This window comes from Rana temporaria, chromosome 5 (assembly GCF_905171775.1).
Source record: "Rana temporaria chromosome 5, aRanTem1.1, whole genome shotgun sequence".
Classification (NCBI taxonomy): domain Eukaryota; kingdom Metazoa; phylum Chordata; class Amphibia; order Anura; family Ranidae; genus Rana; species Rana temporaria.
The window spans coordinates 242,983,299-242,999,150 of NC_053493.1; positions in this window are offsets into that span (position 1 = coordinate 242,983,299).

Consider the following 15,852-nt stretch of genomic DNA (forward strand, 5'->3'; position numbering starts at 1 on the left):
TAAAAGCAGTCCTAGCGGCTAATTAGCCTCTAAACTGCTTTTACAAGCAGTGGGAGGGTATGTCCCCTCCCCGGATATAAACTGCGCCATTGGGAAAGTGGGAAAACATTTTATCACACCGATCTTGGTGTGGTCAGATGCTTTAAGAGAGAAGAAAAAGAGAAGAAAAAGAGCGGAGGGCGCACCGACCTCGTGTGATACTGATAAAAAATATTTATTCAAATAATAAAATCAATGGTTATACTCACACATTAGGAGTTAAAAACAGGCTTTAAAAATGAATACAGCAGGTATCCAGCATCATCAGTGGAACATGAGTAATCGTTTGGACCAATCAGTAGAAGTAAAAGCTGACGCGTTTCGGGGGCGTACCCCTTTCCTCAGAGCTGACGTGGTCTGCAGTGCTCCCTTGCCGTGGTGATTGTGGGACTAAATATACATACACACTCACAAATGCACATAGCCACACGCCCACAAGTGGGCAGGTAGACCTATGATGATAGGTCGCTGTCTGGGTGTACTCCTCCCAGATAGAGGGGGGGGCCGTTTTATCAGGGGCCACACCTCTATATCCTCAGAACACCAGTCTCTTAAGTGAGGGTGGTCTCAAAACAGTAATGCAGTGTATGTTGTATTTTTTGAGACTGTCAATGCAAATGTGCACTGGCTCCCATCTTTGGCTAAACTGTTTATTTAGTTAGTTATTTTTATGGTTAGTAGATTGATAATATGCCAAGTATGTGGAGGAGTGCTCTTATGAAATGTCCCCATATGAAGAGATAATGGGGGCTTACCTGACTGCCCCTTTGCGCTTATCCCCACTCGATAGATGTTACAGCTCCATGTGAGTCTGTTGGAACGCACGCCAGCCAATTAGGACAGCAGTGCGTTCCAGCGAATTGCGCGCGTGCTGTTCGCAGCGCGCGCGCGCCGTACTACGCGCTCCGCATTCGCGACGTAGCGCGCGCTGCGCAGACTGTCAGTGAATATTCTCCCTATGTGCAGACGGGAGGCAACCTGCTCCAAGCTCTGCAACATAGGGGCTGTGACGTCACTGCGACTCTATGGTGGCAGAGTGTTATATGGTGGACCTCAATGTCTGCCCTCTAGTGGTGGAGGGTGCAGAGAACACTAGTACTCCATACTAATGGGATCCTGAGGGGACATGATCTAGATGGCCACCCTCTAGTGGTTGGAGGGTGGAAAAACAATGTTAAACACACATTAGTTTTCCAGATAAGTGCTTTTGGCCAAACTCCAGGAGCTTAAATGGGGCTGCGTACATAGGAAAATACACAGTTGAAGCACTGTATAAATAGTGATGTACATGTCCGTGCCCATGCACAGACACCCACATATCACAAGGTGGTTGACATAGGGGGGACTGCAGACCATCAGGATATCTACATAGTGATAAGATGCAACATACAAATAAAGAATGACAAAAAGTCCCTCAATGATGTTACATTAGTGCCCAACATGATGTTTGCTGTTTTGTATCTAAAGCTGCTATAATTAAATTTATTTTACATAATATGTTGTTAGTTGACTTGCTAAATCTAACTACTCATACTATTGTTTAATGTGGTTTATGATGTATAATCATATGCATCAGAACCGAAAGGGGGAAGAAGCCCTAGTGGTGGGGAACAAGAAGTGCATGAAGGATGTACTGTGATATTGGGTGAACTTGAAACAGGTCAACCTCTTTCATTGTTGTCTCACTGATGTCCAGATCCTCATGTCACAGTATGCAGTTCGATCTCTTCATTTAACCCATTCGGGACCATACTGCCCAGGGTGAAGATCCAGTAGGCCTCTCTTTTACAGAGGATCTGGTATTTCTTCCCACTGTCCAGACCGTTTTGGATGGCTTCTATGCCAAACACCTTAAGGCCATCCACTTCACTACCATGGGCTTCTTTAAAGTGTTTTGGTATAGAGCCTTTGTCTTTTTTTGTTAGAATACTACTCCTGTGCTCGTTCATCCTAGTTCTCAATTGACGTGATGTACGTCCCACATATAGTAGGCCACATGGGCATATAATGCCGTATATCACAAAGGCAATTCCGCAATTGATGAACTGTTTAATCGTGTGGCGTCTTCCATCCACCCCAATGACATCTTTTTTCCTGTGTTGCATATGTGAGCAATTGCCACATGTGTTTACACCACATTTGTAGCTTCCTTTTTGATCAAAGATTGTGGTCCAAGGACTTTCCAATCTTTTGTTTTTGTTGATGTTTTTCTTCACCCTGCTTGGGGCAACCATGCTTCTTAGATCCTTCGGTCTTCTAAATACCAGATTGGGATGGGGAGGGATACAGGTCTTCAGAAATGGATCAGCTGCCAGAATTTTCCAGTTTCTTTTAAAGATTTTCTGAATGGTTGGGGCTCTGTTATTGTATCTAGTGCAAAAACGTACCGTCTGGGTTTCATTCTCCATGTGTTTTACGGTTTTTTCACCTGTTGTCCCATCTTTCTCATAGAGCTGAAAATATTTTTGAAATGCTTCTTCAATATGTGATTCACCGTACCCTTTTTCCCTGAATTTTTCTCTTAAAATGAAGCTTTGTGCTTCATAATCTTCCTTCTGCGTACAAGTTCGTTTAAGACGACAGAACTGTCCAAATGGTACATTTTTGATCCATCTTGGATGATGTTGACTTGAGGCGTGTAAATATGAATTTCCTGCGCTTGGTTTGAAATGGGTCTTAGAAAGTATCTTACCGTTCTCTTCTGCCCTTAACTCTAGATCTAAAAATATCAGTGACTCTTGGTCTACTACATATGTGAATGAAATTCCAAATGGGTTGTTGTCACAATGTGTCAGGAAACCATCCAACTCTTCGTCGCTGCCATTCCATATAATTAGGATGTCATCTATGTAGCGGGAGTATAATATCAGATTCTTTGCAAAAGGGTTGTTGGCCCATATGTATTTGGACTCCCAGTACCCCATAAAAAGGTTCGCGTAACTAGGAGCGAACCTGGCCCCCATAGCGGTACCTCTTATCTGTCTGTAAAAGCAATCTAGGAAGGAGAAGTAGTTGTGGGTGAGGGTGAACTCAATACAGTCCCGGATGAATTGTGCTTGACGTGGATTGAATTGATGTGCTTCTGCCAGATAATATTCTATGGCTCTTAGCCCAAACTCATGTTGTATACATGTGTACAGAGATACCACATCCAGTGATAGCCACCTGTATCCTCTTTCCCACTTGTATGAAGTGAGGATTTCCAGGGCATGTCCTGAATCCTTGATGAAGGATGGTAGATTGATTACTAGACTTTGCAAGAAGAAGTCTAGATAACATCCCAGATTGCTCGATAGGCTATCAATTCCTGCAACAATCGGTCGACCCGGTGGCCTCTCTAGACTCTTGTGAATCTTTGGTATATGATAAAAGTGTGGGACTACTGGGTGTTTGGAGTACAGGAATTTGAATTCACTTTTTGTCAGGATCTTATCTAGTATAGCTCTTTCTAGGAGTTTCTTAAGATCCTTATTGTATAATGTTGTCGGGTCCCATAGTAACAGTTCATCAATTGCGGAATTGCCTTTGTGATATACGGCATTATATGCCCATGTGGCCTACTATATGTGGGACGTACATCACGTCAATTGAGAACTAGGATGAACGAGCACAGGAGTAGTATTCTAACAAAAAAAGACAAAGGCTCTATACCAAAACACTTTAAAGAAGCCCATGGTAGTGAAGTGGATGGCCTTAAGGTGTTTGGCATAGAAGCCATCCAAAACGGTCTGGACAGTGGGAAGAAATACCAGATCCTCTGTAAAAGAGAGGCCTACTGGATCTTCACCCTGGGCAGTATGGTCCCGAATGGGTTAAATGAAGAGATCGAACTGCATACTGTGACATGAGGATCTGGACATCAGTGAGACAACAATGAAAGAGGTTGACCTGTTTCAAGTTCACCCAATATCACAGTACATCCTTCATGCACTTCTTGTTCCCCACCACTAGGGCTTCTTCCCCCTTTCGGTTCTGATGCATATGATTATACATCATAAACCACATTAAACAATAGTATGAGTAGTTAGATTTAGCAAGTCAACTAACAACATATTATGTAAAATAAATTTAATTATAGCAGCTTTAGATACAAAACAGCAAACATCATGTTGGGCACTAATGTAACATCATTGAGGGACTTTTTGTCATTCTTTATTTGTATGTTGCATCTTATCACTATGTAGATATCCTGATGGTCTGCAGTCCCCCCTATGTCAACCACCTTGTGATATGTGGGTGTCTGTGCATGGGCACGGACATGTACATCACTATTTATACAGTGCTTCAACTGTGTATTTTCCTATGTACGCAGCCCCATTTAAGCTCCTGGAGTTTGGCCAAAAGCACTTATCTGGAAAACTAATGTGTGTTTAACATTGTTTTTCCACCCTCCAACCACTAGAGGGTGGCCATCTAGATCATGTCCCCTCAGGATCCCATTAGTATGGAGTACTAGTGTTCTCTGCACCCTCCACCACTAGAGGGCAGACATTGAGGTCCACCATATAACACTCTGCCACCATAGAGTCGCAGTGACGTCACAGCCCCTATGTTGCAGAGCTTGGAGCAGGTTGCCTCCCGTCTGCACATAGGGAGAATATTCACTGACAGTCTGCGCAGCGCGCGCTACGTCGCGAATGCGGGGCGCGCGCGGAGCGCGTAGTACGGCGCGCGCGCGCCGCGAACAGCACGGCGCGCGCACAATTCGCTGGAACGCACTGCTGTCCTAATTGGCTGGCGTGCGTTCCAACAGACTCACATGGAGCTGTAACATCTATCGAGTGGGGATAAGCGCAAAGGGGCAGTCAGGTAAGCCCCCATTATCTCTTCATATGGGGACATTTCATAAGAGCACTCCTCCACATACTTGGCATATTATCAATCTACTAACCATAAAAATAACTAACTAAATAAACAGTTTAGCCAAAGATGGGAGCCAGTGCACATTTGCATTGACAGTCTCAAAAAATACAACATACACTGCATTACTGTTTTGAGACCACCCTCACTTAAGAGACTGGTGTTCTGAGGATATAGAGGTGTGGCCCCTGATAAAACGGCCCCCCCCCCCTCTATCTGGGAGGAGTACACCCAGACAGCGACCTATCATCATAGGTCTACCTGCCCACTTGTGGGCGTGTGGCTATGTGCATTTGTGAGTGTGTATGTATATTTAGTCCCACAATCACCACGGCAAGGGAGCACTGCAGACCACGTCAGCTCTGAGGAAAGGGGTACGCCCCCGAAACGCGTCAGCTTTTACTTCTACTGATTGGTCCAAACGATTACTCATGTTCCACTGACGATGCTGGATACCTGCTGTATTCATTTTTAAAGCCTGTTTTTAACTCCTAATGTGTGAGTATAACCATTGATTTTATTATTTGAATAAATATTTTTTATCAGTATCACACGAGATCGGTGCGCCCTCCGCTCTTTTTCTTCTCTTTTATAGTTTTATGAATACCCACGATTCTGAGGAGGGCTGCAAGACTCTAGATCAGTGATGGCGAACCTTGGCACCCCAGATGTTTTGGAACTACATTTCCCATGATGCTCATGCACTCTTCAGAGTAGCTGAGCATCATGGGAAATGTAGTTCCAAAACATCTGGGGTGCCAAGGTTCGCCATCACTGCTCTAGATGATAACTTTTAATCGAACTGCACCACTGCATAGCATTTCCTTTTAAATATCAGAGCGCAGGAGACTTGTTCTTGTACAGATGCTTTAAGGGCAGAGGAGAGATCTAGGGTCTAATAGACCCCAATTTTTTCAAAAAAGAGTACCTGTCACTAACTATTGCTATCATAGGGGATATTTACATGCCCTAAGATGGCAATAAAAATTATAAAAATAATAAAAAAAAGTAAGGAACAGTTTAAAATAAAATTAAAAAAGGAAATTAAATAATAATAATAAAAAAAAAAAAAAAAAAAAAAAGCACCCCTGTCCCCCCCCTGCTCTTGCGCAAAGGCGAACGCAAGCGTCGGTTTGGCGTCATATGTAAACAGCAATTGTACCATGCATGTGAGGTATCACCGCGAAGGTCAGATCGAGGGCAGTAATTTTAGCAGTAGACCTCCTCTGTAAATCTAATGTGGTAACCTGTAGAGGCTTTTAAAAATGTATGTAGTTTGTCGCCACTGCGCATTTGTGCGCAATTTTAAAGCATGTCGTGTTTGGTATCTATGTACTCGGCCTAAGATCATCTTTTTTATTTCATCAAACATTTGGGCAATATAGTGTGTTTTAGTGCATTAAAATAAAAAAATATGTATTTTTGCCCAAAAAAATGCATTTGAAAAATCGCTGCGCAAATACTGCGTGGTAAAAAAAAATGCAACACCCACCATTTTAATCTGTAGGGCCTTTGCTTTAAAATAATATATAATGTTTGGGGGTTCAACTTAACTTTCTTGCAAAAAAATAATATGTTATTATGTAAACAAACAGTGTCAGAAAGGGCTTTTTCTTCAAGTGGTTAGAAGAGTGGGTAATGTGTGACATAAGCTTCTAAATGTTTTTCATAAAATGCCAGGACAGTTCAAAACCCCCCCAAATGACCCCATTTTGGAAAGTAGACACCCCAAGCTATTTGCTGAGAGGCATCTCGAGTCCATGGAATATTTTATATTTTGACACAAGTTGTAGGAAAGAGAATTATTATTATTTTATTTTATTTTTTTTGCACAAAGTTGTCACTAAATGATATATTGCTCAAACATGCCATGGGCATATGTGGAATTACACCCCAAAATACATTCTGCTGCTTCTCCTGAGTACGGGGATACCACATGTGTGAGACTTTGGGAGCCTAGCCGCGTACGGGACCCCAAAAACCAATCACCACCTTCAGGCTTTCTAAGGGTGTAAATTTTTGATTTCACTCCTCACTACCTATCACAGTTTCAGAGGCCATGGAATGCCCAGATGGCACAAAACCCCCCCAAATGACCCCATTTTGGAAAGTAGACACCCCAAGCTATTTGCTGAGAGGTATGTTGAGTATTTTGCAGATCTTGCTTTTTGTCACAAAGATTTGAAAATTGAAAAAAGAAAAAAAAAAAATATATATATATCTTTCATTTTCAAAAATAAATGAGCGCTGTAAAATACTCACCATGCCTCTCAGCAAATAGCTTGGGGTGTCTACTTTCCAAAATGGGGTCATTTGGGGGGGTTGTGTGCCATCTGGGAATTCCATGGCCTCCGAAACTGTGATAGGCAGCGAGGAGTGAAATCAAAAATTTGCGCCCTTAGAAATCCTGAAGGCGGTGCTTGGTTTTCGGGGCCCCGTACGCGGCTAGGCTCCCGAAAAGTCCCACACATGTGGTATCCCCGTACTCAGGAGAAGCAGCAGAATGTATTTTGGGGTGCAATTCCACATATAACCATGGCATGTGTGAGCAATATATCATTTAGTGACAACTTTGTGCAAAAAAAAAAATAATAAAAAAAAAAGTTTGTCATATTCCAGCAACTGGTGGCAAGATATAAAATATTCCATGAACTCAAAATGCCTCTCAGAAAATAGCTTGGGGTGTCTACTTTCCAAAATGGGGTCATTTGGGGGGGTTGTGTGCCATCTTGGCCTTTTATGGCCTTCAATACTGTGATAGGTAGTGATCGGTAGTGAGGAGTGAAATCAAAAATGTATGCCCTTAGAAATCCTGAAGGCCGTGCTTGGTTTTCGGGGTCCCGTACGCGGCTAGGCTCCCAAAAAGTCCCACACATGTGGTATCCCCGTACTCAGGAGAAGCTGCAGAATGTATTTTGGGGTGTAATTCCACATATGCCCATGGCATGTGTGAGCAATATATCATTTAGTGACAACTTTGTGCAAAAAAAAAAAAAATTTTCATATTCCCGCAACTTGTGGCAAAATATTAAATATTCCATGGACTCAACATGCCTCTCCGCAAATAGCCTGGGGTGTCTACTTTCCAAAATGGGGTCATTTGGGGCGGGTTTGTGCTATTTGGGCATTTTATGGCCTTCAAAACTGTGATGGGTAGTGAGGAGTGAAATAAAAAATTTGCGCCCTTAGAAATCCTGAAGGCGATGCTTGGTTTTCGGGGTCCCGTACGCGGCTAGACTCGCAAAAAGTCCCACACATGTGGTATCCCCGTACTCAGAAGCAGCAGAATGTATTTTGGGGTGCAATTCCACATATAACCATGGCATGTATGAGCAATATATCATTTAGTTACAACTTTTTGTAATTTCTTTTTTCTTTGTCATTATTCAATCACTTGGTACAAAAAAAAAAAAATATTCAGTGGGCTCAATATGCCCCTCAGCAGATTCCTTGGGGTGTCTACTTTCCAAAATGGGGTCATTTGGGGGGATTTTGTGCTATTTGGGCATTTTATGGCCTTCAAAACTGTCTTAGGTAGTGAGAAGTGAAATCAAAAATTTGCGCCCTTATAAATCCTGAAGGCGGTGCTTGATTTTCGGGGCCCCGTACGTGGTTGGGCTCCCAAAAAGTCTCACACATGTGGTATCCCCGTACTCAGGAGAAGCAGGAGAATGTATTTTGGGGTGCAATTCCACATATAACTATGGCATGTGTGAGCAATATATCATTTAGTGACAACTTTTTGTAATTTCTTTTTTTTTTTTTTTTTTTTGTCATTATTCAATCACTTGTTACAAAAAAAAAAAAATATTCAATGGACTCAACATGCCTTTCAGCAGGTTCCTTGGGGTGTCTACTTTCCAAAATGGGGTCATTTGGGGGGGTTTTGTACTTCCCTGCTATTTTAGCACCTCAAGAATTGAGATAGGCAGTCATAAAATAAAAGCTGTGTAAATTCCAGAAAATGTACCCTAGTTTGTAGATGCTATAACTTTTGCGCAAACCAATAAATATACGCTTATTGGCATTTTTTTTACTAAAGACATGTGGCTGAATACATTTTGGCCAAAATGTATGACTAAAAATAGGATTTTTTGTACTCACCGTAAAATCCTTTTCTCTGAAGTCCATGGACGGACACAGCTCCTTAAATCTTGACAAGTGGGTTATGTTCCCTGTTTACAGGAGAGGACTAGGCAGAAACATGTTAAATAGTTAAATACATGTTACATTAACAGAGTTGAACAGCCCCGCCCAGGGGGCGGTCCCTCCAGACATAACCCTCCTCACTGCAGCTTGCAGCCTCAGTTCGTAACAAGCAGTACAAACCTAAAAAGGAGGGGTGGGAGCTGTGTCCGTCCATGGACTTCAGAGAAAAGGATTTTACGGTGAGTACAAAAAATCCTATTTTCTCTTATCGTCCATGGACGGACACAGCTCCTTAAATCTTGACAAGTGGGACGTCCCCAAGCAGTGTCAAAAAACGAGGGGTGGGAAATATATCAGTAAAAACAATTTTAACTTCACCCCAAAACAAGCAGAGCTCCTCAACGGAGGAGGTGCAACTTTAAACAGCCGCCGGCAAAAACTAGCGGCTGAAAAAAACATCATAAGATGCACTCACAGCAACCATGTAAATTCTGGAAAAAGCGTGAACGGACGAGCAAATCGCCGCCTCGCACACCTGTGAGACCAACGCATGATGTCGGGAAAAAAAAAAAACCCAGGAAGCACCAATTGCCCTGGTCGAAAGTGCCGTGACCGGAAAGGGGGGCCCGCCCTTAGGAGCATAGGCCTGTATGACGGCCTGCCCGATCCACCGAGAAATGGTGGTCGACGAGACCGCCAGGCCCTTTTGTGGACCAGACACCGACACAAAAGAGAGTCAGAAGCTCCGAAATGGAGCCGTAGTAGGCTGGTATACCCGCAAAGCGCGTACCACGCCTAAAGTATGAAAGGCCGAAACCTCCTTCGGAAGAAGGGAAGGTCGCGGGCGCACCATCACCTAATCCTTATGGGGGATCAAGCATGGCGGCTTGCAAGACAAGACCGCCAACTCAGAAACCCCTCTAACAGAGGTAAAGGCCACTAAAGGGGCCACCTTCTGAGATAGTGTCAAGAGAAAATCTCTCTGATGTTTCCAAAAGGAAGGTTCCTGAAGAACCGAGAGCACCAGAGTCAAAACTCATGGGGGAAGAGATGGGCCAAGAGGGGAAAGTATATGACAAACCCCTTGCACACAAAAAAAGGGGACCCACCAGGGAACGGGCCGCAAAAAGGCCACTAAAAGAACACAGCCAAAGCTGAAATCTGCCCCCAAACGGTGCTTTAAGCAATTTTTAGATCCAATCCAAGCTTTAAAAACAGCAGGACCCTGGACATTGAAAGTACGCCCGTGGACGTCACTCCATCCCTTCGCACCAAGAGAGGTGCGACGGTAGATCCTCCGGAAGAAGACTACGGTGCCCTGTTGAGATGACCGAGTCAGACAGACCCTGGTCACCTAAAGTCTGGCTTCCAATAACCATGTTAAGCAAGTCAGTGACTGTACAACAGGAGGAAGTATGGGACCTTGAGACAGGAACCTCCTGCCCTGGCAATCGCCAGGGTGCCTCCGCTACCAGGCGCCCGATATCAGCGTACCAAGGACGCCGAGATTAATCTGGAGCGATTAGAATCATCGGGATCTCCTCAGCATCCACTCTGTGGAGCGGCCGAGGAAGCAACTACCATGGAGGAATGGCAAAAAATCACCGATACAGACAACACAGGGCCACCAGCGCGACTGACGCGTCTGTATAAGATCACTAGACCTGGCCACTAACTGACACCCTTGCGGCGGAGACAAGCTGCCAGGAGATCCATGCCATGTGAGGCTCACCTCCTGCAAGGGAGCCGAAACACCCCAAGCACAAAGACCAGTCGCCCTGGTCCAGCATCTGGCGACTCCAGTAGTCTGCCTGCCGGCATACCTGATGGTAGACTGAAGCCACGGCCGTGGCGTTGTCCGGCTGAAACCAGATTGGTCGACCACAAGGAGAAGCATAGCCTGATCGCCTAAAATAGTAGGACAATGAACAGTAGACAGCACCTGGTATTCCCAGGCGGTCTTCCACCAGGCACTAGCCAGGCCCGACCCTGGGTAGCTACCGAGACCAGACACATTCAAGGAGGTGTGGTCATAGGTCCACGCAAGTCCAGCGACTCAGGGCCGACTGGACCCCCCAGTTTTGTGAACCTCCAGGTTCACAACCCGTGAGCTGGCATTCGTCGTAAACACCGACCACTGGAAGGAAGGAACAACTTCCCGGACCGAAGAGTCGGGAATCTCTGTCACCAACTCAGAGAGACTCTGACTAGGTGGCGCACAGGAATCTAATGATTTCAGAGACAAGAGATTTTTACCACCTGGACAGTAGTTCCACTGGAAAACCAGGGTGTGGAACTGGGCATACAGTACCACCTTGAAGGAGGCTACCCACAGACCCTGAACCAGCAGGCGCCTGGAGAGAAGACCGATTGCGTGATGCCAATACCTTCTCCGCAGACTGAAGAGTCTGCAATTTCTCCAGGGGAAGAAGGACCTTGCCACTGAGGAGTCTGGATCAACACTAGATACTCCAACGCTGAGTCGGAACCTAGCATGCCCATAATTTGAACCCTGGGTCGCACACATGTAGGGCAGGCTTGCTGCCACTGAGCTACACTTTCTGGCCTAAACGTTTAACATCCACCCGAATCTTCGGAGGGTCTGAATGGGAATAACCCATCCACTAGGTCGGAGACAGAAGCTGCTCTCAGAAGAAAGTCGTCAAAGTAGCCAATGAGGCAAAGCCTCGCTGTCCCAACAAAATTCAAATAAGTGCGAGCTCCTAGCTGAAAACCCATGGTGCTGACGCCAGATCAAAAGGGAGGGCCACAGGCTGACAGAGACCCTTCTCTCATCACGAAGCACAGAAAAAAACACTGTGACATGTGCAAAACGGGACATGCATGTATGCGTCCCTGATGTCCGAGGACGTCAGGACATCCCCCGGATGAAGCGCAGCTACCACCGAACAAATGGATTCCATGCGGAACTACCCGACGTTCACAAAGGTATTTAGGGCCTGAGGCCCATAGAAAACCCCAAAACTCTCGTCCTGCAGGAAAGGTAAAATTACCTTGCAGCTTAGCAAATCCCACACTGCCCAAGGCAGACCGACGTGCCGGGAGGGGAAGACACAAGGACAGAACTTTGTTCTGTGGATAGGAGGAAACCCTATCTAGTACTCCGAAGAGACCACCTCGCAGACCCACTAGTCGGAGAGCAGGGAGGTTTCACTGAATTGTGAACCTGCAAGCCGCCCCTCCCACCTAGAGACAGGGAGGGAAGGCTATATACATTGGCAGGATTTGGGTGCCGGCGTGATCGGCTTATGCACCCAGGGACAGATTAGTCCCCCAGCTGGGCCTTTGACGGCCTGGGAGGGTTGCCCCTAAATAATACACACACATAGTGTGTATGTATATTATGTAGGTGTATGCACACATGTCTTTGGAGGAAACCGGAGTACCCGGAGGAAACCCACACAGACACAGGGTGCAAGCTCCAGGCAGATTGGCGTCAGTGTGCAGATTGGCGTCAGTGTGCAGATTCGAACCAATGACTCTTTTGCTGCCAAGTAATGGAGTTAAGCACTACACCACCGTGTGCATAAAACCATTCTGAAACAGACGCCCTGGATAACAAGGGCGCAGCATTCAATGAAGCATCACAGACCTATATGAGGCCCTGGACCAGCTGGTCCGCTAGGCTAATAACCTCAGGAGAGAGTCGGTGCTCCTCCACTGTCTGGTGCAAAATGCTCACTCTGTGAGTTGTATACAGCACTAGGGGTCAGGACTACTCCAAGATGGCCGCCGAGCGTTCAGAACGCGGCCACAGGAAAAAGGCCAGCACAATGTAAGCTGCGCCATAGCGTGGCTACGACAAAATGGGCGCCAATGGGAGTTTTCAATGTAATTGAAAAATCTCCCAAAAAATAGCGCCAGCGACCACTGAGACCCCAGTGTAGTGGCCACAATAGGCCGCAAGCCAGACCCCAGCATGGTAAACATGGAACGGGTCAGTACTTCGGATCTTCTATCAGTCAGATCCATACAAGCGGGGGTTCCCGCCAGGCGGTGAGGGACTACAAAAGCCCTCAGTGGCTTTTCTCATTCCGCATCTCAGAAATTATCAAAGAAGGGCACAGAAGGAAAAAACCTACACAGCGGTCTGATTTGTGTGATCCAAAAAAGACCGAGCCCTCAGCGGAAACCCAGCTGCACTATGCAGCTTAGGAGAGTCCCTTGCAGCAGTAAAAAGCGCACCCATAAATGCCTTATTCTGCCTTTTTTTTTTAACTAGGTACCTAGTCCATGGCTCCATAACAGAGCATTCCCCAGGGGATAACGGGGGAAGGGGGCACTCTTTTACCCCCGCCCGCAGTCCACCCCCACCCTGGCACAAACTGTGTCCAGGACTAACAATAAAAACTCTGTGGGAATCACAGGTGCTAACACCTGCTGCCACCACCAGCATGTGGGGAAGGACCCAGATACTGACTCCAATATTTACATATAGTGTGTATTATAATATGCACACCTGTCCATACAAATAGACAAAAGCTCCTAGAGCCCTATTCAGGGCCTCTCACCCACTTGCTGCGCTGACCAGGGGTAACCAGGGGACTCCCTCAGGAGGAGACTGCCCAGTGCTGTCTGTGAGAGGAAAAGAACCGTGAGGTAACTTTTGCAGGGACCTGTGTTTAAACAGAAAAAGCCTCATAGGGCTGTTTTATTTAAGGATAAGACACAGATACAGCATAAAAAGCAAAACCGTTACAGGTGTCACCAATCAGTCAGCGTCTGCTGAAGTATAATCATAAACATCTGTGCTCATCACAGGGCTTTTTACCTCACAGGAAAGCCCAATACAAAAAAGAAAAAACACAGGCCAGATAACACAGTCCCCTCAGGAAGGCCCCCTCCCCCCTGACAGCGGCAATGTTAGCAATGCAGCAAGGGAAAGGAGCAGGGAAGTAAGGGGAAGGGACCCCCGAACCCCAGGAATGCCCAGCTGTACCAACCCACCGAAGCAGGAGGGACTGTACTTACCCGTCCAAGCGAGGACTCGCTGACGCATTCCTGACAGAACTACAACCGAAATGGAGGTAGCTGTCGGCCCGGTCCACTGTGAGTGAGACAACACCACAGCCCAGTCATATGTGGACCTCGGAGCAAAGCTCACCGGCCACCCCAGGAGTCATGGGGTATGGCGTGGCAGACCAAGCCTCTTTGCAAAGGTGTGCCCACGCTTGCTGGTCGGACTGAGTAGACTACAAGGATCTATAATATCCAGCCTGTCTCTCAGCCAACAGTTGAAAGAAGATTCTTCAAGAAAAAGTAAAGTAAAATAAAATAAAACTTCTCCTCAGGGCGCTGGGCCCAAAGGGAGCCATACGTCCTTCTCCTTTGCTAGGCAGAACGAAACTGAGGCTGCAAGCTGCAGTGAGGAGGGTTATGTCTGGAGGGACCGCCCCCTGGGCGGGGCTGTTCAACTCTGTTAATGTAACATGTATTTAACTATTTAACATGTTTCTGCCTAGTCCTCTCCTGTAAACAGGGAACATAACCCACTTGTCAAGATTTAAGGAGCTGTGTCCGTCCATGGACGATAAGAGAAATTGAGTTTGTTCGATTTTTCTTATAACAAAAAGTAGAAAATATAATTTTTTCTCAATTTTCGCTCTTTTTCCGTTTATATCGCAAACATTAAAAATCGCAGAGGCAATCAAATACCATCAAAAGAAAGCTCTATTTGTGGGAAAAAAAGGACGCAAATTTTGTTTGGGTACAACATTGTATGGCCGCGCAATTACCAGTTAAAGCAGCGCAGTGGAAAATTGTAAAAACACCTCTGGTCTTAAGGCTGACAAATGGTCCGGTGGGAAAGTGGTTAATACATTTTTAATATTCAGAGCAAACTCGCTCATCCCTTCGTGTCGCCATGATTTATTTTGACAAGAACCACTTTGAAAAACACCCCGCAAACACTTTGGCCATGCCCATCCTAAGCAAGGGCAGACGATTCATGTAGGATTTACTTCTTGGAACCCATCTGCTTTTAGCTCAGGCATGCAGCCAGGGGTGCTGAGAAAACCCTCCTCCCCTCCTGAAGACTCCTGGGATGTATGACATCATTTGCATAGGCCTAAAAACCCAGGAAGTAACTGAAGAAATGTGTAAAAAAAAAAAAAAAAAAAAGAGCTTAAAAACAAGTAAAATAGGAGATATGTTGACTGAGATCGTGAAGCACCGCTTTAACGTTAGTATTCTGCAGATTTCCTGTATTCACTTAAAGGATAAGTTCTCCTTTGGGAACATGTTACATGTTCCCACTCCTGCATCCTCTCCCAGATTCCCCTTCTAATTGTGACAGTGGGTCAGGGATCTTCTCTCCGCACCAGCTGTCACAATTTGAAAATAACAGAGCCTCACACGGCCAGATCATTCATTCAGAAAGCATTTGTGAGGTTAGGCACTGATGTTTTACAAGAAAGCCTGGCTTGCAGTCTCTGCTTTAATTCACCCCAAACAGGAGCGGCCAGTCCATAAGGGGCGCCGCCCCCTAGTTTGTATGTGGGGATGCATGCCACACAACGGACGCCTAGGTTTCTAAATTTTATTTTTTTCAAGCCACATGAGAGCCTGAGGCACTGTGCCCCAAACCCACCCACTTGTTACACTAGCGAATCAATATTCGCCATTGTCTTCCGGTTTCTCCTCCTGGCCAATCAAGACCGGCGGCGGATTCGGGTTGGCCAGCAGAAGCTGTGGCGCCGTGACTGTAGAGGGGTGAGGGGGAACCTGGGTGGGGGTTTGTTTGTTTGCTGCTGCCGCCCCCCCCATAAAAAATTTAGCACCAGC